Source organism: Coturnix japonica, chromosome 6 (assembly GCF_054131305.1).
Source record: "Coturnix japonica strain WE chromosome 6, WE-NBRP24, whole genome shotgun sequence".
In the NCBI taxonomy this organism is placed as follows: domain Eukaryota; kingdom Metazoa; phylum Chordata; class Aves; order Galliformes; family Phasianidae; genus Coturnix; species Coturnix japonica.
The window spans coordinates 29,436,288-29,460,734 of NC_140668.1; the positions used below are offsets into that span (position 1 = coordinate 29,436,288).

The 24,447-nt window shown below is 38.4% G+C and overlaps 1 non-coding gene across 3 annotated transcripts in view; it reads left to right on the forward strand.

Annotated features, from left to right (window-relative positions):
* LOC107319302 (uncharacterized) overlaps nucleotides 1-24,447 on the forward strand; it is a 334,287-nt gene that overhangs the window by 187,207 nt on the left and 122,633 nt on the right. For all 3 annotated transcript variants that reach the window (XR_014947523.1, XR_014947522.1, XR_014947524.1), the window contains 2 exons: nucleotides 5,420-5,480; nucleotides 6,274-6,395. This is a non-coding gene — a transcript (uncharacterized LOC107319302). The remainder of the gene's footprint in view (nucleotides 1-5,419; nucleotides 5,481-6,273; nucleotides 6,396-24,447) is intronic.

Sequence of the window (24,447 nt, forward strand, 5' to 3'; positions counted from 1 at the left end):
TGATAAGTATGTAATGCATTTCAAATTTTATACATCCTCATATTTTGTGGCAACCCAAGAAAACAGATTAAACTGAAGCTCTGAGCAGTTGCTTATCAACTGCTTTTGATGGTAATCTGGATTTAAATACCATCTGAAGGAGATTTCTGCTTGGGTGAAGGCTGACTGAGTAAGGCAGCTGACTGGGTGCTAGTAGCATTTAAGCTAGAAGGCAGTAAGGGATTGGGATCTCCTGACTGGAGCACATATCAGGGAGGTACAGTGTGCAGGCATCTTGTGCAGTACTCAGCAGGTCTTCTTTAGAGCTCATGGCAGCATGTGCACTTTTTCTTCTACTTTTATAAGAACTTTGTGTTGGAGATACAACAGTTGCCACAGTGTTCCAGGCCAAGAGGTTAGAGTGCTGCCCAGTATGAAAAGAGCCCACAGCTGAAAGCTACTGGGAGAGCCCAGCTGAGATAACCATGCCTACCTTCTTATTAGGCAGTATGTCTTGCCTGGATCTGCTTAATGTAATCTTTGTGATTCAAATGTTTATTGCCTCCCGTTACTTTTCAAGCACGTCTGAAAGAGTTTGGGTTTTATTTTTGTTTATTTATTTTAAAACACCAACAGATTATAGTTCTCATAATTTTCAGAAGAACTCCTTTGCTGTATAAAACTGTGGATCCATTATGATTGATCAGGTTGTAATTTTGGCTTACATTAGTAGTTCTGTTGGAGAGAACAGACGGCTGGATATTCTCTTGTAAAAACTCCTTGTGTACTTTTTATCCTGCTGGGTCAACCAAGTCCTGGAAGCATTTAGATTAGATCTTCTAGCTTTTGGATATAATTGTGAGGTGCTTTTTTTCCTAGGCAATTGACCAATGTGTTTGGGAAGTAAGTGATCGAAAAGCTTTTATTTGGTTTGGAGATTTTCTTATGGATTCTTAAAATCATTTTTGAAGTTTCTTTAATAGAATGATGTGGTAAGTTCTATAAAATAATGGTGAAGGTGAAGAGCCTTGGGTGGAACGTCAGAGATGTCTTTACTTCCCTAAGGCTTTTCAATTTGTTTAACAAATTAAAGATAATAGGCCAGGTAAACAGTCATGGCACCAAGCCAGCCTGAGCTCAGGAAGAATTTGGACAATGCTCTTAGACATATGGTTTGATTTTTGTATGGTCCTTTGTGCAGCCAGGAGTTGGACATGATGATCCTCACGGGTCTCTTCCAACTCAGGATATTCTGTGATTCTGTGACTCCTGTTCTGCCAACTTGGCTTTTACCTTCCTGTTGGATTTTTTATTGAGAGCTATGGTGAATGCAAAAACTTTCTGTCCAATATATTTGCATCGTATACTGCAATATGTCAATATCTGCTGATTTTATTAGACATTTGGAAACTTGTAGGTACAGCCAACTACAAAGTTTTCAATGCTAAATTGTTGCATATGGGGGTTACTTTCAGTGATGCTTTTGGGTTTGGTGATGGATCAGGCTGGATGGTACTTTTGCAGATGAGCTGCACACTAGGAACTTAAGAGTTGGGGTGGTGGTATGTATGGTCAAATACTTTCCCCTAGTCTTGAATAATAGACCTCAATCTGCTTCCAGAAGCCTCCAACGCTCCACCTTTGTGAGCCTTCAACACCCAATGTAATGGCTTTATCTTTCATAATGCCCTTAAAATATTCCCTGACAGTAATAGCAACCATTTTTACTTTTCTGCAGGTGCAGAAATTCTTCACCACACAGTCCTGTGCAGCTGCCCCTGGTATCGTACTGCAGTCAGCCCTGGTCCCCCAGCCATGGTGGCTGGTTTTACTGAACGGTGTTGACCCATGTGAACTCTGCAGAGTTTTGAGAACAGGAGGTGTTAGTATCTGGACTCAGCTAATCCCTGCAGGGCTGTCTCCTCCTGCTTGCATGCTGCCTGGGGAAGAGGTGTCTGTCTCTGTCATTTAGGCTCTAACTGCTGTCTCAGGAAAAGCTGAGTTTTCTAATGATGATCTCAGGGATGTTATATATTACAGTCTTCACCAGATAGTTAAACAAATATATGATACTTTTACTTACAGTGCAGATGTTTTCAGGAGAAAAGTGCCCATTTTTCCAAAGTCTTTCATGATGTAACTGCTTTCTCTAATGTAAACACATACATTTCTTACACCAATAAAAGGGCATTTCAACCATAGATCTCTGTAACAACAGTAACATCTAGCTGCTAATTAGAAAACTGACGGATGTTTGTTTCCTTCTGTCTTTATCAGATACCTGTCATTGCTTTTTCTTTTGCACATACCCATTCTTGGAATTCATCTACAGCAGGAGTATTTTCCTGTGCTGATCTGTATGCATCTGGCTCTTGTTGGTGTGTCAGACTTATTTTCTGTGAGAAGACAAAATGACACGTTTAGTTAGGACCTGCAGGCAAGACTGCAAATATAGTCCACATGCATTCCTGCTGATAACAAAGGTTGGAGTCTAGTTTGGCCCTGCAAAGATACCTCAGTGTTTGGAACAGAATGGTTCCCGCCTCTAACACTGTCAGGCAAGACAGAGAGCTCTGTTAGAGCTACCTGTTAAACTAGGACCCTGGGGACAATGCACGTCAATAGGCAGAGGCAGAAGCTGGCTCAAACTGTCATTCCATCCTCCTAAATGTCACCTAGATTTGTGAAGGGAAAAAAACCCACAGTGCCTGCCATCATCACAGGGTTGAACTGGACCCCTTGGAGCTCGGTATCCCCCTGAGCTGTATCACAGGTGCTCAGCCTTTCACAAGGAAAGAGATATTTCAGAGAGAGTACTGCAGTGATAGGCTACTTTCATATTCTTTGCTCACGTGGCAGTTCTTATAATTAGTAAGACAATCTGTCCATGCAGTTGCAGTAATTTTTTGTGGGAAAGTGGAATGGACACCTATGCTCATGTGTGCTAAAAGCGTTTGGAGTCTGACTCCTGGCAAGGCATCATTAGTCCCTGGAGTTAACTCTGTATTGAGATGAATAGGGTAATTCACATATCTCGTATATGAAAACAATACCTCAGTTAGGAGCAACATCTCTTATTTTCAAAATGTTTATCTTAGCAGCTGTCAAGATTGAAAATTGACTCCTGTGTTTTTTCACAGAACAGGCAGAGTTCTATCATGTAGCATTAGCCTTGGACAGGAAAGTAGAGAACATACCAAATGAGCATACAGACTAATGATTCCCCTTTGGCTTTCTTCCACACCCAAAGTTAAGCTAAGAAGTTAAGCAATGTGATGAAAGCATTTCATCACCCAAAATGCAATAAGCAAGCACTTTTGTACCTGGGAACATACTGAGGAACAGTGATTTGCTTTAAGGTTTTTATAGGGGTATTTTCAAAATCTGCTAGTTGGAAGCTGAAAAGTTGGAGGTAACAAAGCTGAATGAAGCAGTAAATGCAAGGCTGCAAAAGAACTTGTCCCCAGGGTACACTGATGGCTCTCAGGGACTGTAAAGTGTTTCCCATAGTGGGGAATGCTCTGGAGCAGAGAGCTGAAGGAGACCGATGTGAGGAGGGACTTTGCTGCAGCAGCACCAGTACCGCAGAGGCAGTCAGCCATGCTGCTGCAGGTACCATGCAGGGCAGACTGCCAGAGGGGAGGAGCGGCTGCATGAGGTCCTCGGGATTTCTTTCCTTTGACTGCAGATGCAGCTATAATCCTAAAGCCAGCACTGGTCTGGGCAAGCTTCTTTTACCTGAGTAACAGCAGTTCCTGCAGGGAACTGGCCGAGGTCTCTGCTCTCCCTTTTGCAGTGGCTTTGGACAGATGCTGTTGCTGTGCATGTACAGCTATGCTATTTCTCTTGTTCCCTCATTGGCAGGAGAGAGCTGGAGTCTGCCTGTGCCGCTGAGCAGATGAAAGCTTTTCATATAGTGGTGGTTTGGCAATTCCTCCATGTAGATGCAGCTGATTATGGAGAGGAGGTCAAGAGGGAGAACTGTGCTGCTTAGTTTATCTACTCTTTGCTGTGGTTCTTTCTACCTGTCACCACCATAAACTTTGTTCGCTCTGAATGACTGTGCCACATTAGCAGAAGTAACTAAATTTAGCAGTTGGCTTTGAGAATTTAGTTCTTTCTCTGCATTTTGGTATCATAAGTGATCACATAGCAAAGTGACAAGCAGCGAAGGAAAGAAAGCAGGAAGGAGAAAATAAAACGAGTTGCATTTCTCTTTGCTTTGAGAATGCTGAAATCCTTCAGTGGGCATTTCTGTTGCCCACTTCCATAAGCAATGCATTTAAAGTCATGTGCACATGATCAGTTGGCTCAAACCTTACAGTATGAGAGTTGTTGGGCTTTTTTTTGCTATTGTAGCCACCAGAATAAAAGATATTTTTTCTGTTGTGTTTTTTTTTGTTTTTTTTTTTTTTTTGCACCCCACCTGGAAAAAAAAATGTCACATCTTCTTTGAGGTTGATTTGGAAGGAGGTGAAGCATTTATCAGGATAATGGAGCACTGATTAGAGCTAATTATACCTTGATTGACCTGCTTTGGTGATTTGCTCTGTCTGTAAGGTGAGAGGTTTGTTTTTGTCCCTGTTTGGCAGAGACTCGCTCTTTGATGGGCAGACTGTATGTAATAGTCAGCAGGGGGTGCCCAGATGAATTTCTTTTGCTACAGCTGAATTATACGGCATCAACTTTACTTCTTCAGGTGATGGTCGACTCTTGTGCCTTGAGCAAAAGAAACTTTCTATGTCCTTTGCTTGCATACAGAGATATGTAGATTACGCAGGTTCAGTTGCTGTTGTGCTGTTTAATCTTCAGGAAGTTTACTTTGTCTATGATACACCACTAAAATATGGCTGTTTCTTCACTCCACTTCCAAATCTGTGATCTGACAGAATAGTAATATTTCACATTTCTGTAAGTGTTAATTTTACTGTGTTTCCAATGCAAGCAGAGTTTTAAAGGTCTTCCGTAAAAGAATGACTTCACCACATCCTGCTGACCTGCCGTATCTAACAGGATGGCAGCACGCCGGGTAAACTGGCTGTAACTTAAGATGATATTTATTTTTTGCACCATATTAGATTTGTGTTTTAATCAATGATGTTTAGAAGCTCATAGGGAACCTCAAGACAGTGGTTATACAGATATGAGTTTCTATTTTATTTGTGCACTGAAGTGCATTTACAGTAACAGGCCCAGTTTTTAGAGCCTTTTCTACCAAGAGCTGGCTTAATAGCTTGAGCTAAAGATAGACCATGTGCACTGCCAAGACCTAACAAGGACTTATATTATAACGATTATTAGCAGAATAAATCAGTACTGCAAAAGGAAGCAAATTCTAGGTGTGTCAGTCAGAGTGATGGTGAAGATTTGGACAGTGTTTTTTTGTTTGGCACCTTGTGTAAATTCTTGTGCAAAAAACCTTTTTTTTCTTTATTTGTAGGTGTGGTCACAAGATCAAATATATCAAAGGTGTGGAGAAATAAAGCTGAAATATGGAAATGGTAAGATTTATTCAAGATGTTTACATACTGTGTATGTTGAGATGCATTTACATTTGTATGCATACACCTCCGGTGAATTAATTTGAACATATTTCTAGACAGTAATCAAATTCTCCTTTACTTTATGAGATCAGTAGTATACGTAACACAGTCTGAGACTTTTGTAGACTGATGCAGTCTATTTCTAGAAAGTGCTTTCTTTAAGGCTGTATCCAAAAGGTCACCACCCTGGCACAGAGGAGAAAAATAATACAGATCTCTTGCAGTCAGAGACAAATAGTTTTCCGCCTTAGTACACATCTCTGCTACTAAAAGTGTACTGCAGCGAGGAAATCCATTTACAGTTTTCCTTTTACATAACAGTTGCAGTGCCCTTAAGAGCCCCCAGTTGTTTCCATATTCTCTTCCCTAGTTGTCCTACAGTATAGCTGCAATAAAAAGCCTGTTTACTGAGAGCCAGTGCTGTTCTGTGAAGTGTTTCTCAGCAAACATTATAGGTCAAAAGCATGTTTTGACAGCTTTGAAAGTGTTCTCAGATAATAATAACATTCCTACACTTCTTTTTTTCATTTTTCATTCATTCTTTACCTAAGTATATATACCTTTTTACAGTTTTGTTTTACATTGATCTAATTGTAAGCATGCTTGTAAAAAGAAAAGCAAATGGAAATAGACTGGCCTTAGAACTGCTGCTTGTTTGACTGGTCAGAGTCTGTGTGTGGTGCAGCTGCTTACACCTGTGCTGAACTTCTTCGTCACTGAATAACTGCTAACACCTGTATCTTTTGCACAGGCATAATTGATTAGCGGGCTGTTTTTCCTACTGCTCCTTCAACTTCGATCATTTTTATACTTCTATCTATGTACCTAACAACCAAGTTCTGCACACCATGAAGACCTCTTTCACATCCTGAGGTAAGGAGAACTTTATTCTTTTCAGTTTTGTCATTTTCTTGTTGCAGCGTTGTCCTGCTCCCATGGTTATGCCCTATAAATATGGCCTTCTCCCCAAACTGGGAGACTCCTTGAGTTTTTCTGCTTGTTCTGCTTTTACCCTATGCCAAATAGAAGCTTGTTTTATGTCTAATGCATCTTGTGCAGTATTCTGACTGAAGATCTATTGATGTAACTTCCTTCTTGTGTTTTCCTCTTGTTTGTGTTCCGGTTTCATTGGCCATCTGTTTGTTCTTAAGTACTTTCAAGTGCTGTTGTCTCTGCCTTTCTTGGCTTTTATTTGGAGAAGGTAAAAAATTGTCTTCTGCCATCTATAATATTGTTTATGCTACTGCAGTAATTTTGAACAAATAGGTTTTGTCTTCTGGTCATTAGCCTTCATGTGGGATTTTCTTATGTTGGTCGGTATCAAGATTGTTAAAAAACATCCTTTGTGTTGCTGGTTTTGCACAATACCCAGTTCTGTACAGCTGGTGGGAACAGTGCTCATCCCTCTTGTCCTTTGCTGCAGTATCAAAGCAGCAGGAAAAAAATTGTAATGAAAATCTTTGTCTGTCCTGGTCCAGCTATTCAGTAATACATAAATATTCATAAGTGAACTGGTGCGCTTTCTACAGTAATCAAACACATACTAGGAGCTGTTTCTTGATATAGTGCACTTGGCAGTAGATGTACATCAGATCTCAATGTCTTAATGTTTCGTTATTATATGCAAGAAAAGCTGGATGTTATATTGTTGAAGAAGAGGTGAAAGGAAGAGATCAGCAGAACAATGGAATAGATTGAAATCTGGTTAAGCCAACACTGCAAATGCCTTTTCAGGCACACATGTATTAAAATTATTATTTTTTTAACCTGTCTGCATCTTTAAGCATTTAGAATGTTAGGAGGCTTTTTTAAGTATATTGAATTATGTAAGAAAATAAAATAGTGCATTAAAGTGGTCCAAACTGAGGCACTGAAAAGAAACAAAAGTCATTCAGTGAAATGTCATTTATTGTCATACACAACCAACATAAAGAATAGATAATATTTAAGATGCTCCTCTTCTAATGATTACCGATGCCAGGACTATTCTCCATGTTGTGTATAATGGAAAATCTCTGGATATCTTTCTGTTCTGATAAAGGAATAAATTCAGGCTGTGCACTCAGTCTCTCTTCTAGTATCTGAAGGCTGTTTTTGATGACTCTGTTAATAATGTATTTCTTACCTGAGGAACTGACCTCAGTTTTTCTTATGCAGTGAAACTGCTTAATGAGTATAGCACAGGTGCTTACTCTTACTTGGATATTCCATCTTGTGTAAAGTGTGATAGTATGGATTACCACATGCACTGTATCCCATCCCATTTGTGTATAATCCACAGAGCTAGATAATAACTGAAAGTTTGCAGTCACCATTGAAGAGGTATTTCAAAGACATTATGCCTGGATGTGGAAACAACACTTGGCTTTATCCTTAAGAATGAGCTATACATCCAGAGTCCAGAGTAAAAAATGGATCTCTTTACAGTTCTGTCATTAACTGAGTGTGTTCCAACTTTAGCCATATGGTTGGTAATCAGAGTAACAGATGAAGTACAATAAATATGTTCCTTTTAAAACGGACAAATTTGTGGCTCTTGTGCAGGTAACATTATTCCTGTAATTCAGTGCTTCTGTAAACAGTGTCTTAATTATATTTGCAACTAGTGCAATCAGCTGTCCCACACTGACAGCTGTGAGCAGTTTTTGGCTATTAGTCCAGTTAGGAAGGAAGAAGGGATGGTGGAGCTGGTCGTCTCCAACACCATCTGTGAGTTACAGAATGGAAAGAAATGTACTGGTTTCTGAAGTGCTGTCTTTAGCCAGTCAGCAGTGAATGCACATTATAACATTCAGAGTGAAACTAATTAATGTTAACAAAATATCTGTACACATGTGGCTTTCTTTGAGTGTTCCCTCTGTACAGAGGGCTTTTTTAATGCAAAGGAACTGTTTAACTACCTTTTGAGAAGGAGTGAATGGCTGGGAAACAGACAGTGGGCATGCAGCTCTTCCCATAGGTTTGTATAGGTTTGCTCTTAGTTAGCAGGAAGTCACTTCCCTAACACATCTAAAGTGAGAGTAACGTTTTAGGTGAACTGTCTGAAAGCAGAAAGCATTGTTGTCCTCCTGGGCTGCCTTCACACAAAGCCACAAGAATGAACAGGAATCTGCTAGAAAAATTGGAAACCAGAGTTAACTCTGATGGAAAGCAAATGAGGTATATCTGCTTTCAGTGCCTTCTTCCACCTGATAAACCAAGCCCAGGCTGTCAGTCCTGTGCTTTTAGTGCCTTAAATTAGCCTTAAAGATGCTTTAGAATTTCAAAGAGCAGTATCCTTCATTACAGGGACACTGGAAGGCTGCTGTAATTATGGAGTAAAACAGAATCAGATGTTAAACAGACCGTAATATTTATTTTATTTTAATTTTGTGGTATGTGTACTTTTTCAATGTGCACTATGCTAATACAATGATTTGGAAGAGGTCTGTGCTGTAAACCAATCTTTGTTCTTGTGCATGTTGCTCTTGTTGAAGTCAATATGTTTAAGTAGAGGTTTCTTTGTTGTAGAAGCAGTTCTTCTGTGCAACTACAAACTTAGAGTAAAAAGCACCACCAGAATACTGAGTTTCATAGAATGAAGAGATCTTTTCTGATATTAAATATAATTTTCTTATATTTTGGGTGGGAGGAGCAGACAAACAGCTGTGATGGCAAGCAGGAACTGTGCTGACTTTCAGGTGGCATCCATTGCATTAAGGAGGCTTTCTCTAACTCACACCAGCTGTGTGTGTCCCACTATTTAATCAAGAAACAGCCACTGGGTAAAGTGAGCTCCTCTGATAAAACTAGAGAACCTGCTTTGTTGTTCTGCAGGAAAGCTTAAGGGTTTTTTTAGTCTAAGGGGATGGAAAGCATAGAAATCTTTTTTAGCATTGCTCATACATTACTGAAAATCTCAAGGGTTTATCTCTGCTTGCCTGGATCTTCCAAGTGTTGCCATGCTGTTAGGATTGCTATGTTGCTGACTTGGCGATAGAGTTGGGAAGAGACTTAAAAATGTAGAGGCACCGCAATAAGTTGTGAATAGAAGGATCTTGGAGGATAAAAGCTGAATTTGCATCAATCTTAAGGTGAAGAATTGGGATCAAGCAACCAATATATGTAAGTACAAAGAAATGTTAGAGAATATTTGGCATGATAGTTGGTCAGCAAAAACAGGTGGCTGTAGCATGTTGTAAAGCAAATGTACAGAGTATGTGCCAACAATGTAGTGTTGGTACAAAAAAAAGGCTATAATTAGTTTGGGAGATTATTGAGAATGAAGGAGGATATTTTTCTGTTTTTCTTGGGATTTTGGATCCTTCATCTTGAATGTCAGCTTGCAGTTCTGTGCTTCACCTGTTAAAACAGACACAAAGTAGTAACAGAAATTGAAAAGGGGGGGAAAAAAAGGAAATGAGAAATTCAGCAAATCTAACCTTTGAAGGAAGCTTGGAAAAATTAGATTAATTTGCTCTAAGAAAAAAGGAAAAGACTAAAGGAGACCTAGTCTGTGGAAGATGCTTTAAAGGAGATTATTTTATTTTTTTTCTTGTATTCTATATGGGTAGAACAAGAAGTCATCAGCTTTAATTGTAGGAAAGAAGATCCAGTGCAGGTATTAAAAAACCTTTTCCTGCTCTAAAAGTATTGGAGCAGTAGAAGCAGCACATATACAGCCATGTGCCTGTCCTTGGAGATTTTCTGAAAAGGGCATTAGGGAAACCTCTGTCAGGATGTGGATGTTCTTGACTTTTTGTCATAGCACAAGGAGTGGAGCAGATGATTTATCAAGACCTTCCTCAGACTATTTCTGCATTTTGTCCTGTGGACTGTGGCCTCTCATTTTTACTGTATTGTGATTACTATGATACAAAATTGAAGTATTTCAACAGTATTCCTCCAAGGGTCGTAGTAAGATCACACAGTGAAAAGCATGGTGGGTATTTCAGGAAATTCTGCTGATGTGCATTAGCATCTCTTCTGACAAAGCTGGGGGTATTGCTGTTGCCCTTTCAGCTTCTTCCCTCCTACTGTAGGACAGACAGAACAATTAAAAAACAAACAACAGAAACAAACAAAAACACGAAGCCTCAAATCAGTGTGAAAAATTGACTAGACTTTAAAGACAAAGAATTTTTCTATTTAACATAAGAAGAGACAATGTAGATAATCTGGTCTGATCTTGATTTGATTTATTAATCACATCAGTGCTGGTGATAAAATGCTTTCTGATTATGGTATAGGGATGCAGTCATGTTCAAGAGCTGGTACAACTTCATGTGCCATCTAACACAGGTGAGTGAATCTGTCAGTGTGGTTCCACTGTGGTTTTTGTTTTTTGGAGTGTTGTTTTTATTTTATATATTCATTCAACAAATGAGATTTGTCCTGGAAGTTCCTACCTATTTTCCTGTTTACTCCCTAAGCACTTGTGACAGAGCTTGCAGCCCAAAGTCTGACTTTATAACAGTTGTGTGGAGCTTGTGGGCTTGGGCACAAAGTCGTGTTACTGTTCTGTAGCACATTAGTTTCTTGTTAGCATTCTTTCTCAACTGTTGTGAAGCTGATTGTTTTCACTAGCTGAAAGTGATTGCTTGTAACAGAGAAACAAAATAAGACCAACCATGAGCTGCAGGAATCCTGTCTATACTGTGTGAGCTTTTCTAGCACAGGTAAGGGTTTTTCAGAGTTGATGTATTATGCCTTCATAGTTAACACTGGAATGCTTGGAGTAGAGAGCTGTTAAAGAGGCTTGAAATGAGCTTCTGTTAGAGCAGAGTTTGATTGAAAAGGTACAGAATAATGAAATCCGCCTAGGCAATGAATTATGGGTCACACTGTATTATCAAGAGAAGAGAATTAGTACAGCTCAGAAGAAAAGTGAGTGCACAGTGTGACAATAGCCCAGGGCATGTCTAGGAGGAACTGGTAAAATGAGATTATTTGCAATGCACAGTGTTTATTGTGTCCACACTAATGGGCTTAAAACAGAAAAAGGAAACAGGTGTAAATAGCAGGAAGGAAAGCTGTGTTAAAACACAGCTAGGCACTTACATAGCTGCTGTTCGTCATGCTTGACGTCTGTGATTAGTCAAGAAATACAGTATGGATTTTAAAGAGATCTGCAAACATCATCATACAGGACTGTATTTGCTGGGCTGTCTCCTTATCTGTTGCTGCATAGAGCAGGTGATCAGATGGCCTCCTTAGTCATTAGAGCAAGGTGGTGTTGCCTAGTTTAAGCAAGACAAAGCCCAAAGTAGAACTGGGTTTCATCTTTTCTTTTCTACTGTGTAATTTAACCATGCTGTTTATGTATCTAAAGGAAGGACTAAGCAATAAAAGATCTTTGATAATCCCCATTGTTGCATTGGGTCAGCCAATATATCTTACCTTATATGAACCTTTGGAAATAAATATTTAAGAAAAAAAAAAATCACTCTGGAATGAGCGCACAGTACAAATGCACTGTGTGCTTTATTTTGGTGGAGTTGCATCCTCATATGGGTGTCTGCTGTCTGTGTTGGTTGTATGAATCTCCAAAGCTTGCTCCTGAACTAAGGACCAGCTGGGCAGGATTCACTGTGATCTCAGAGGTGCATTTTCTCCTTAGCAAAAAGCTGCAGAAATGCATGGTTGTGAGTATCTGTGTATGTATAAAATGGTAGATAATACTCATGTTCCCAGCTTCAGCACTTCTATTTCTCTACTAGTTAACTTTCAACCTGGAAGTGCCAACTGCCTAAGGCATGGCTTTCTACTGGTGTTGCTGGAAAAGGAAGGTTGTTTGAGGGAGGGATCCAAGAGGTTTTTAAGGTTGAAACAGAAAAGATGGAATAACAAAGCTGATACGTTGTTGCTGCTAACCAGAGTTGTATGGAAATAAAGGAAGATAATCAATCCTTAAAAGGACTGTTTTGACCACAGGGATTCTCTGAGAAGCTTTTTTTTTTTTTTAATTATTTATTTTATTTTTGTTGTTTTTTTTTCCTCACATATTTCTTTGTTAGGCAGCTGCCCCATCAAGTTCATTAGGGATTTCACACAAATAGAAATAGTATGGCGAAAATGGCATATTTTCTATCAGAGTGACTCTGCTGACATTACACTTATGAAAATGGGATATAAATGACTAGGGCTGGAAGGTTTCTAGCAGAGCTTAAAAAAGCCCAACAAAACAAAAACAAATCACATTACCCTCCTTTGTGGTCCTTGCATTTCAGTTTTCATTGTTGCAGAACTGATGCTCCAAGTTTATCGCTATGCTCGCTCGTTTCAAGATCTTCTTGGTGCTATAGATATTTTGATTTCTTAAAACTGAAGTTTGTGGCTTTGAGGCAGTCCTTTTCATGACAAGTTTTGCTGTTGTTTTACTGTCAGACCAGAGGGGACTTGTTTTCTGGTGTAGCTCAGGAGTTTTTGGTAGTGTACTCTGTAGTTATGGTAGGTAAATGATTATACGATTAGATAAAGAATATTTATTTTGTTTTTTTATCCTATAGTGAGTTTTACATTTCTTAGTTTAAAAAGAAGATGACAATGGTAAGACATTGACTCACTCCAGGTACTTCTACCATTGAACAAGTTGTTCAATTACATTATATGACACGATATCTAAGGTATAATATTTTTTTTCTCTAAAGTTTACTCCAGCCTCTGTTGTATTTCTGTTCTTCTTAGTGTGAAAATTGAATGTGATGTGTGGGTTTGTGCTTTGTTGATTGCTCTCTGCTGATTTTTTGTTAGAAGCTCTTAAAAACAGCTGACAATCACTGAAGATTCCATATGCAGAGCTTGCCCCAGTCCCTAACTTCTTTAATTTGAACTTTTTTAGGATGTGTTTATCCTAATTTTACTGGGCTGTAATTGCTCACTAAACATTGGTCCAAATCAAGTAAGAAGGTGATTTATTTATTTTAGAGCTCATAAACATGATTTAAGATGGTGATTATCTACAGCTTATTTCTACACTCAGCACTACTGAATTATTCTATTTTTCTAGCCAAAGGTTTTCAAGATGGAGCTGAGGAGTAGAGTATAATTTATATGTTTTCCTGAGGTAAATTCAGATGTTTCTGTCAATTCTTGCTTCCAAGATTTTACAAGGTCTGTAAATTAAGTGCTATAGATGGAGTTGTTGCCTGCCTGTTTTTGACAAGGAAGTCAGAGTTGATGGACATTGATTTGCCACTGGGAACCAAAACCATTAATTGAAGCTGTGGTGACTAATCCATTACTTTGCTCTGCTTCGTGGATCCTGACCTAACTGTTGTTGCTACAATCAAAAATTCGCTCATGCAAATGTACCTATTGTGATCAAAGCAATCAGTTTTTTTCTAGTTCTGTAGTTGGCAGGCTCAGGGTTACAGAAACCTATCCAGGTATTGCTGAATTGCCAAAGTGAGCTGACTGCTCCTGGGTGTAGGTTGGGGAGCTGGGGAGATAGGATGCCAAAGCAAATGAGTGTGTAATGTTCTATTGATGCTGCCACCTTTAATCGTGGCATGAAACAACACACATTATATAGATCTTCAAAAGGAACACGTAGGGATTGCTGGTAGTGGGCTGATTTTGGGGTTTGTTCTGTTGTTTTTTGTTTGTTTGTTTTCCTTGAAATATCTAGTTTATAGATGCTCAGAATCCACAGATACAAAGGAAGCTGCAATGGAAGCACAAGAGTAGTCCAGTGAGATTCATTTATTTTGTGTTTATGAACTTGGGGTCTTTGTCAGACTTTTTTCATCTGTGATGGCTTTTGGTGAAAGGAAAGAACATTTACTCAGAAAAGGTTTTGAGGAGGGCCTTTTAATACATATGATGTACAGGAAGACTTCACTGATGGAAGCCTCTTGAACACACATGCTTCTGTGAGCTGATATTTGGGAATGATCTGAGCATCCCATTAATAAATTGTTTTATCACTAATCAATAGTTCTTGTGTTGATGAAAATCATAAATGTTTCCTCTGTCAGGTTCATGCTTGCCTAATGGGTAATAGTAAATAGCCTTAGTTCCTGTAAATGTGCAACTTTAATGCTGTATTAGCAGGCAGTTTAAGAGACTGTTTACATTCTATTGCTGCCTTTTATTAGCCTGTGTACTGATACATTATCTCAAAGGCTTGTTTTGTTTTGAGAGGTTGGAAGCCATAGTTTTTTGTGACTTTCTTGTGTTGTTTGTTTGTTTGTTAAGTCCATGCAAATAAAAAATACAAAGGCAAAATGTTAAGAGGATGCTGCTGTTTGGAGTGGAAGAGTGCCTTGATTTTTAGGAGCGAGTGATAGGGGTAAAATATACTTATTAATCTCTTCAGTGGAAATGGTATCTTCTGATTATGCACAGCATGTAATAGCTTACTGTATTGTGGAGCTCATCTTCATAAAAGAAAAATAACTTGCATTAGTTCTTTCATGGTCTTTGTGGGAAGATCCTAAATTAATGCCTCCTATTTCCATAGAAACTGCAACAGATGCAAAGAGCACAATAACACTGTTGATAGAGCAGATTGTCAGCTACAAAACACTATTTTTCAACACAATCACTACCATTAGCTGTACATTCTCACCAGTAATGAACAAGAGCCTGCATTCAGGCTACACCAGTGGAGAAGACTCACAGTTGGTGTCACCACTGCTGAAATGCAATCTGCTGCCTCACTGCAATCACATCCCCTGTTTGGTCTCTATAAGCATTCAGCAAGCACCAATAAATGTTAACAGGTGCCTTTTTTTCCCCTGCATTGAGGAATTTGATGACATCGCTTTGCTTCATCCTTGCTTCCAAGTCAGTTGCCATCTTGTCAATCTCTGACATCACAGGCCACTATTGTGAGGTAGGAGGTGTTACTTTAGGAGCAGCCCTCATAGATTCATAAAAGTTTTGCCTGCTGTGGTCAAGGTATCAGGTCAGAGAGCCCTGACACCTGGACTGCAGATTTGGTAGGGTTTGATGTATCTTAATGACATTTGGTTCTGTAAAAATGTTTTTATAATCTAGATATTTTCCTGTTTCTGTAATAGAGATAACATGAGTGAGTGCCTTGTATGTTACTGCAGACAAGGTCTGAGCAGTCAGCCCAGGGCTGTGCTTGAGGTGCTGAACTGCTGGGATTTGGGAAGTATCAGTAAAAGTATTTATTTGTGGTCCTCTTTTCTTTTCACTCAGCTTGTTGACTTGCAAGTAGTCCGTAGTTCTTGTGAAATCCCAGTCAAGGCACTATTGAGGTTTAATGTGTCATTAATTTGGAGTGAAAATGAATGGATGGAAGTTGACAACTCCTCAATAAATATGTACTCTAAAATCTGATAATCGTAAGATCGTAGAATGGCTTGGCTTGAAGGGACCTTTAAGATCATCTTGTTCCGACTCCCCCACTTTGACCAGGTTGCTTAAAGCTCCATCTAGCCTAGCCTTGAATGCTTCCAGGGAAGGGGCATCCACAAGCTCACTGGGCAACCTGTTCCAGTGTCTCACCACCCACACAGTATAGAATTTTTTCCTGGTATCTGGTCTAAATCTATCCTCATATTCATGGCTTTCCTCTGGACCTGCTCCAACTGCTCCATGTCCTCTTTGTTTTGGGGGCTCCAGAACTACTGGACTTGGTACTCCAGGTGGGGTATCAAGAGAATAGAGTAGAGGGTCAGCATCACCTCCTTGAACTTGTTGGTTGTACTTCTGATGCAGCCATTCCTGACATTTCTCAGAATTTCTTCTCATTAAATGACAGACAAGTGCTCTCTATCCGTAAGTTTTAGAGGTTAGAAAAGTGCTTTAAAATATTTAGCCTGACGTAAGTGTTGTGCTTATATTAGAGGCTACCTTGGAAAAGGAACCTCAGGTCAATTTTTAAGCTTTGTAATGATTGATATAGATAAAATAAATATCTTTGGTGAAGAGCAATGAAGTGTTAAATATGAGGATGACAACAGCTTGTTCTTAATTTCTTATCATTCTTTTCAGAAGTCACTAATCCTTTTGTACTGTTAATTAGCAAAGCAATATTATTTTGCCGAACTGAGACCACAGTTTTCATTTAATAGCCTTCACTATAGTCTTCGCTATAAAGTGTACATAACTGCTTATCGTTGCTTATATGTATGTGTGTGTGTGCTAGCTAAAGGAGAGAAAAGGTATCTTTCTGTATGGAAAAAGTCACTGTGATGTTAAATAACAGAGGGAATCATTCTCATATTCATTATTTTTGTGCACACAACTCAACTGTGAAACTGTTCAGAGATTTGTCTGTTTTAAGACCCTGGTGCTGTAGTCTTGTGAGAGTCAACTGCAAGATCTTTCTGCCTTTCCTCTAGCTGCCTTGGAGAGGGCTGCTTTGCTTCTCATTTGGCTTTGTCAATTTACAGTGCTGTGCTGGTTTAATATTAGCATCAGGAATGTCGTATCCATGGATTTTTTTTTGTTTTCTGAACAATGTTGAATGTGTTTACTTTGAAGTCTTGGATGTTACTTGGAGTAGCAGAAGTGTCACTTTATTGAGGCAGTTCTGGGATTCCAAAGATTCAAAAACCAAAACAAATAAAAACAACAGCAAACCCCATCAACCATATGCTACCTAGATGCTGAAAGTAAGCCAAAGCAAGCAACAGTGTGATGTAGATGGTGGAATGCCACAGACCTAGCTTCGTAAGCTGAGGTTGCTATGTCAATCTCTTTATGTATTAATGATTTTTGAACACTTATTGAAATTAGGGCATTTTTTGTAAAACCCTTGCAATTCATTTATGTAATTAATTTCAAAAGGAAGTTTTGTAAATGGTATCTGACTTACTGTCTTCGTCCTGTAATATTTCTACTTTGTGTGCAATAAAAGCTATTTAGTGCTTTCCAGGAACTTTAGCACCTGGCCTCCTTCCAGCATGTTTTTCATAGCCAATGTTCTGGAATAGGTGGTGATTATGTATCTGTATAAGTGATTAAACACATTCTCATTACAAGTGAAGATTAACAGTGTTTTTCCTTATGGCCCAGCACAACGAGTTCCTCATCAGTGTTCTTTAATAACTTATCTATTTCTCCTTCTCTTCCATTTCATTTCAGCTCAGGACGTTTTCTGACTCTGCTGACCACGTTAATCTTCGGTAGTGCCTGAGGGATTTTGCTCGTCTCCTTTGGCATAATCCTAAATTAGCTCTGTTCACATTTGTTCAGTATATGGCTCTGTGTTTAATAGGACAATCTCTGTTCTTCTTTTGGATAATTAGTATTCCGGTCTTTTCTGAGACTGGTGATTTCAAGTCAGAACATTTGCTGGCATGATATTAGTTTTTACTTCCTCACTACTAATACACAGACCATTTTGTCAGCAAAGCCAGTAGTTTGACTGTTCCTCTTGTAGTGACAGATCGTCTGGTAGATAGGAGCGTTAAATTCCATTTTCTTCTCTGAACAAAACAAATCCTTCAATCCCCATATCAGTGTTGGGCCCCTTCCACATTTTATCCAGGTTGGGCAGCTAAAGATATATTTATCAGCTTTCTAGAAATACCTCAGTGATGCTTTTACTCATTTGCTTTGGTTTTTCTTTTTTAACTTCCTAAAGACCCCTTGGCTATCTCATTTCAGAGATGATAATGGCTACTTAGCACATTTTAAAGTACGGAGCTGGTTTTGGAATGATGACATACTTATCAGTTCCAAAATTTTGTAGGTGTGTTCGGGATGCGACAGTTCTAGGTGTAGAATGGGAAAATCCCAGGGAAGTTGATTAAAAGTGGCAACACCAGAAAGGAAGTTTTAGAGGTCTCTTAGTATCTCTTGTTGTAGTGAATGGCTTCATAGGGCTACCACAATCCACCACATCTGCAGTGCCTGTTAGTCAGTTTGTGGGTGAGTGCCTGTAGTTGTGGTAGATTGTACCAGTCGTCTCAATGCAAATTGAAGCACTGACCACCTTGAATGAAGCTCCTTCCAGTGAGACTATATTGCAGATTGCAATGTGGAAGCCAGGGGAATATAGAAAATGGAAGCAGGATGTGGTGGCAGCATCTGTGTAGATCCATGGGTTCAGTGTTATCTTTGTGTATTAAGGTTTGTTGAGGGATCTCTTCAGCCCTAGTACTTTTTAAATGTTTTTGCATCACTGTACAAAGCTAAACTAAAAGTGCTGCTTTCAATCTGGACGTTACTATGCTTTGCAGCGTGTGATTTTTTTTATTATTATTTTTTTTCCCCAATTTCAGATCTCTTATTCTTACTACTCCAGTGCTCTATTCAGTATTCCTGTGCAGGAATTTGAAGCATCTTGCATGTTCTGTGGTGATTATCTTCCTGTTGAATCATTGGTTTCCCTTACTTTACCCATCACCCAAGACTCTGTTTCCATGGGGTTTTCTCTTTTTATTTTTTCTCCTCCAAATACATTTATATATTTATATATATATATATATATAAACAATATATATATATTTATAATGTATATATTTATATATACTTACACAAGCATTAAGTATTGAAGCTGTGGTTATAAAATAGTTTGTATTGTTTTTATTCCATTCAAATCAGAATACCCATTCAGATAAAAAGGATTGAGCAGTGAGTTGCTTTAATTTCCAGACTGCCGAACTCTTTGGCAAGGTGGCAGTTTTTATACTGCTATTTTTCCCCCCCATAATGAATGAGATTTAGAAATACCAACTATGTAACCCATTAGAAAAAAAATCCTCATGATCTGTATGAAGTAGTTCACTGATTGCAGTGCAGCTAGAATTCAAGTAGCTTTCAGAAATGCAAGGAATTCTAACATTGTTGGGAAATAGAAAAAAGGGAAATAGTCTCACAGCTCAGAGTAGGACTTGGGTGTAATGTTTCTGTGCCTGAATGGTAAAATCAGTAAACTATTGATTTCATAAATAGAGCTCATAATGGAAATTATGAGTATCAGGCTCTTCTGTGTATGGTGCTTAGGAACCACAATTATAAGTTAAAGCATTTAGTAGAAAACTGCTGTCCAACTTGTCGGAATAATCCGTAGTGCAAAGGGGTGAAGTCTCTAAGCTTCAAGAGATGTTGAAAGAGATATTAAATGAAATTCAATTACCTAAAGCTTTTACGTGTCACAGAGGATTTAGACACATATCTAAGATATAAGCCTTGCACCGTGTGTGATCTGTACTGCTAGTAAAATCCACCTTTGCTGCATTCAACCCTCCTTGCAGCATCCAAGAGAAACAAATGGAGGACTGTCCTTACAAGTCTCTTACCTGCAACAACACTCAGAACGAGGACATTAAGCTTATTCTGTTACCATGTTTGTTTGTTTTTTTCAGCTCACATGGATCTGCCTAATCTCTCAAATTCTTTGAATTAACTCTAATTTCCTTTTAACTGTTTATCCCAGTGCTTGCTTCCAACAAGCTTCAAACACTCAGACCTCGTAATAAAATATTTGCCTTTAATAGAATTCATTCAGACTCAAACACTGCCTAAGCTTGTTTTCAAAGTGGTATGTTGAAGAGCCCAATATTCTTCCCTTATTTCACCAGTGTGCTGGAGTACAAAGAGCTGCATAATCATCAAGCCTTCTATTGGTGGGTGAAGTTAATTGATACTCCCTATTGTTACTTAGTACTTGCTGTAGCTACTGGGGATTCTGGTCATCGAGCATTGCCAACTGGGAGCAAAATGAGATATTCTTGTTTTTAGTTGTTTAGAAACGAACTAGATTTTTGTTTTCAAAGTGAAAACATCCATGTGTGTGCTCCAGGAGAATTCTTGGCTTGTTCTGGAAAGATGCAGAATAGATGCCGTAATGATTTTCGAATACAGGAATATGCTGTTTGTTGGGGGTTTTTTTCCTACATTGAATGGGAATTATTTCTCTTTCTGAAAACCTCTACTAAATACATACTTTGAAGCAGATGCTCGACTTTGGTAATAAATTCTTGGTTGTATTGGACACCTATGTTTAACTGAAAACTACCCCCCAGTCTAACCAAATTGCAAGCTAAGTGTAAAGGAAGGTAGGCAAATTGAGTTTTGAAGATCCTTGCACTTTCTCAACAATTGCAGTTGTACTGTGCTGCTGGCGAGATGCTGGGGGATCTTTTGTAGTTTGCTCATGTTTCATTTCACAGAGGAGGTGGAGACAGACGCTGCGGGTAAGCTGGACTACCTGAAATGCAGGTTTCTCTTGCCATGTCCTCTTTTCTATGTGGAAAATTGGAAAGGTCAGGACTAAAGGAACTGTGGAAGTCCCAGGCTATGGGCTAATCCTCATGTATGAACTAAACTGCTCAGACATGTTAGAAGCATTTTTTTTGTCTATGTGTTTTGTATGCCAATGTTTTCTTGTGTGGGATTTCATGGGCAGCAGGTACAAACACAGACTTTGTAAAGTTCCATCAACTTCAGTAGGACGTCTCATTAGAACGAACGGCTTCCTAATGCAACAATGAATACTTGTGTGTTTAGTGTTATTTTAAACTTGTTTCTCTCATTCATGGAGTAAGAGAACATCTCTAGAAAACAAAATCTAATTAATCTAAGTGTATTGGATGCCTGTTAAAATTTGCCTATCCTAGAATGTCCATTTATCATGATTATGACTGAACAACCAAACTAAGAAAGGTGCTGCTTCTTCATTTGATGCAAAATGATGATTTATTACCTTGTTTTTTAGTAATGGTTAATTCTAATGGACATTTCTGCGTGACAAGTCATTCATTTTCAGAGTAGAATTCTACATGTTATTCTTCTATGTAGAACATTTCACAGCAATTCTTGGAATATAGAAATATTCTGTAATTAAATAATTGCCATAGCATTAGCTACATATATCAATTTAAATAACACAGGTACATATTAATACTTTACAAACAGGAGCTCATATTGTATTAAAATTGTGCAATATGACGAAGTCAAAATATTTACAAGCTACACTTTCCTTCACCCTCATAAATTCCCTTTTGCAGGTCTGAAAAACACTTATGATGATGAATAATCCTTCTTTTCATGCATTGTGTGTACATAATAGGAGTAGCATAAATGTTAACAAGGTACAATTACACCATAGGGAAAAACTAATAGGAGATGTACTCAAGGGAAGGTACTACATTCTCTTTATGCTACATGTTCCATCTTTAATTAGCTGATTCTATCATTAGTTTATTCTATCATAGTACTCCCCATCTGAGGACATTCATGTATTGATGTTCAGTCTGTTAAATGAGCCTGATATATAAAGTTTTGTTTTTGCTGTGGACTGAAGATTTGCAAGGCATACAAATGCTTTGACATCTGGAGTACAATGTGTTTTAAAAAAAAAAACAAAAAAACTTATTCTTTATTTTTTTTTTCCTTGTGTAAAGAGGGATATTACAACTGAACGTTAGCTTCCAGGCAGCTCTTTACAGAGATCCTCTTGAGTAATCCCTCAGTACACTCAGCTGCCAGGTTAGAGTCTTGATGCTACTCTTCTAATACAGGAACAGAAGCTCTGTGGATTTCCTAAAGGGTATCACTCTTCAAATGCTGTGACTCCTAATAGGAAAAGATGATATAAATTCTGTCATAGATTTCTGTGAAAGTCTGTCTGCTTTATTATTCTATCACTGTTGTAGAAACATATGTTTTAATCTATTTCTAGGCTCTCTTAGTCATCAGGAAATCTTCAGACAGACGGTGTTCTAATTAAACCGTTTACTATAAACTGAGACAATTAATCCTTTGGTTGTGGGACTGGGCATTTCTGTTAGAACTGGGGTTTATTTAAGACTTTGTGTTTCAGATGTTCATGCTCAGGCTTGGCTCTTCCGTGTTCATAAAGCCATTTATAGCTAGTAGCAGCACTACTCAGTTACATTATGAGAAAGCCAGCATTCTCAGGGCCCAGATTGAAGAAAGTATTTTAAGTGTTCTGGGTGTGTTTTTGTGCATGTGGTCAAGTAAAGAAACTGAGTTGAAGCCAATGGTGTCTCATGGTGGAATGAAATTGAAACTATGGGAGAAAAATTAATCTGTGGTGTGTTTTAAAGCTGTCATACATATCTTGATACATCAGAAACTAGTCTTAACTTTTCTGTGGCTGTTTATCAGAACTCTGAATTTGGTATTTGCATAATGCCACAGAGCTCCCAGACTTGTAAAGGAATTTATCTAACAGGATTTTAGTTACAATTTATGACTAAAGCTGCTCTTGTCCGTCAGTATGCTGTGTATAACTCTGTAGCTATCATCCTGCAGTTAATTCGCTGTTTTTATGGGTTCTGGAGCTCTTGCTTGATTTTCACTGCTTACCATTTAATAGCAATGTAGCAAAACTTTGGAACTAGTAATATTTTAATGAGTGGGTGACATTAATATTGTTCTTTAAAACACTAATTTGTATCTTCTCTATTTGCTGAACATTCAGATTTTAACTTTGTCTCAAAGTCATTAAGATAATGAATTTGAGACACTCGTAGCTTGATTCTTTCTACTTTTTATGCTCAATTCCCTTTTCAATCAAGCTGCAAAAAAAGGTTGCAAAAGAAAGACTTTCTGATAGAGGCTGACTGACAATATGGAAGGAGGTCAGATGGCCTCCTTTCTTCTTTGAGTTTCTTCTTAGATATTGCTGTGTTTGGTAATGTTTAGGTGACACTGAAATTAATAATGCATATTATAAGCACTCTTTTCTGGATCTGATCTTTCCCCCAAAGTAATGTAACGTGAACAAATAGTACTTAAAAAATAAGTAACCTCCCAAGCTAATCCAATTGCGGTACATATAACGTCTCCTGGGCATTTGCATTTCTTCCTTCCACCAGTCAGGGAGGCTGACTTACAAATCAATGCTTGCACTTAACTTTACCTTGACACTGTGTTGGCCTTGTGATGCTGTTTAAAGGTGTTTACTCTATACAGCTTCTTTCAAATTCTGTCAGCTGAGACTTTGTAACTTCTAAGCAGACTCTTCAGTCAGGAATCTTGTTGATGTTTGAAATTAGGGTCTGAACAAGTATGGTGCTTATAAAACAGGAACTGGGAAGGAGTGCTTCTTTCTGTGCTCTATTTTAAATGTCTGAGTTGGCAGACACTAAAGGAATGCTTCAAATATGATTATTCTTTTGTTTACTCACTTAACTTCTGTACTCAGCATGTCTGGGAAAATTATACATAGTGCTTTGGAAGCTTTTTGTAACTTCAAAATATGATCTTATAATGAGCATAGTTGCTCAAAATAAGGCAATTCAACTCTGTTCAGTAGCTTTGCTGAGCATCTCTTTCTGTTCATCTGATTAACCTTTTTTCCTGAATCAATGGATAGAAACAGGTTTATGACTGATATATGTTGGAGCTTCAAAATGGCTTTTCATATTAAGTCACAAAATAAGAGAGAACTGTCTTAGCAGTGCCTTTAATGTGCTTTCTCAAGGCTGCCATGGGTCAGAAGTCAGGTTCATGGTTACAGAATGAGTGTTGTGTGATGGGATTGGAGTTAATGCGTAGGAACTGGAAACATGATGCTGCCAAAAGAAAGAGTCCAATGGGGGAACTGCTTGATAGGCAAAAGTATGTGATGTCAGCTTTGTTTCTGAGTCTCCGGCATTCAGAAAGTTCATCTGCTGCCTGTTATAAGAGCAAATGTCCACAGTTCTTTGGACTCTCTTTGTTTCTTTCTTTCTGGAACTGACAACTGCCTTGAAAGTTGTTCGAAATCTCTGTTACTACTGACATCTCCCTTGGGAGCTGGAAACAAGTCTGGGAGGAGGACTGATAGACAAACGTGCTGAGTTTAGGATTTTATATTTATTATAAATAAACTAGCAAGCATTCAGTATGTGACTGTTGAGTAGTTGTAAGTCTTGGGCATATTATTCTTCATAGTGTATTTGTGCCACCTCCTCCTTTTCTCCCCCTGCTTTCCTTTTTCCCAAAGAGGTAGGGTATGGGGAAATATGATGATGAACAGCCACTACCACTGGCTCTTAGCATATGTTAG